Raw genomic sequence first — 1635 nt, 5'->3', positions numbered from 1 at the left:
AAAAAAAAAAAAAATTCAAAGGTAAAAGTCACCTAAGATCACATGATCCTCTTCTATTCCCATGTCTTTGGCCTGGACTCCTGGGATCAGTCTCCTCATTTCCTGTTCTTGCTCCCTGCACCAATCTATCCTTCCCAGACCCTCACATTGCCATTCCTTCCTTTTCTAACACTCCCTCCACCACTCAGGTGTTACTCATTAATTACCTCTATAGCCATGACATTCCTCCTTATAGAGTTAAAATTATATCTTTGCATTAAACTGCAAACTCTTCCAAGGCAAAACTTTATTATTCACGTCTGAATCTCTAGGACTTGACAAAGCCATTCAATAAATACATACCGAATTATTCCAAGGGACAAAGGCCATCACCATGGCCCTGAGAATGCACCCTGGTTACCCATGAAAGAAAACCATCATCTTGAGCCCAGGCCATCACATGTGTCTTGATCATGATGTGGTTGGAAAGCAAATAAAAATCCCATTAAAACTAATTCTCATTAAAAACTAACACTAACCCTGGGGACTTCCCTGGTGGCACAGTGGTTAAGACCTCACACTCCCAATGCAGGGGGCCCGGGTTCAAGCCCTGATCAGGGAAGTAGATCCCACGTGCTGCAACTAAGAGTTCGCCTGCCTCAACTAAGGAGCCTGCCTGCCGCAACTAAGACCTGGTGCAACCAAATAAATAAATAAATATTTTTTAAAAAAACTAACAATAACCCTCCAAATTGATTTGTTATAGCGTGGTTTTATGTAAATGAACACATTGCTAAAAGTTACATTCCCAGTCTTACCAGACCAAACTGAATTTCAGTCCCTCAGGTGAAATAGCGATGGCAAGAAGTGCCTTGAATACAGCTGGTCCTACCTGCTCACCACCCCCAGACCCTTCCTTCCTCCAGGCTCCCGGGTCATTTTGCATACTATTCACCTCCATGGGTGGATGACTAAGATGTTTGAGGTTGGGAAGGGTAAGGAGAGTAGAAGGGTGAGTGCTGCCAGCTTTAAAGACCGTCTAGCTCAGAAAGCAGTGAAGATGAGGGGACGCAATTGCACTGCAGGATTAACTGCTATGGGCAACCTGTCTCCATGTCACCCCAGTTCTGGTACCATGGGCTCTCTGTCCGGGCACACGCAGCGTCTTCTTTGTGCAGCTCTCTTTCTAGGCAGCAATCATCTTTGCAGTGATGCACGCTTATCCAACCGTGACTGTCCCAGATGGAAGGAGAGTATCCTGACAGCACTCCGCGTCCCTGACGTGGTTGGTAACACAGCAACACAGCAGTAGAAACCCCACTACGTAGGAAATGGCATCATTCTGGGAAGCACTGTTGGCAGCACCAGAGAAGCACCTTCCCAGCCTCCCCGCCCTCTCATTCCCTACAAGTCCTAGGGAGACAGCAGAAAGGTGGAGCGTGAGAATGCCATTGCCTAGGACTTCAGGGTTCCAGGCATCTTCCCTTTGTGTTAGCTTTGGATACTTCAGTCAGCTTGGGAGGCTGTTAAGTATGAATGAAAAATATCGCCTGCCTTATCAGTAAACAAAGCATGTTGCAGCCATCAAGTCATCACATTACAGCCACCTTGACGGTGAGCCCTGAGGGAACTCACAATGGAGAAAGGACACACCCC

Source organism: Neophocaena asiaeorientalis, unplaced genomic scaffold (assembly GCF_003031525.2).
Source record: "Neophocaena asiaeorientalis asiaeorientalis breed wild unplaced genomic scaffold, Neophocaena_asiaeorientalis_V1.1 scaffold123, whole genome shotgun sequence".
Taxonomy (NCBI): domain Eukaryota; kingdom Metazoa; phylum Chordata; class Mammalia; order Artiodactyla; family Phocoenidae; genus Neophocaena; species Neophocaena asiaeorientalis.
Note: the sequence above shows the minus strand (reverse complement) of the source record.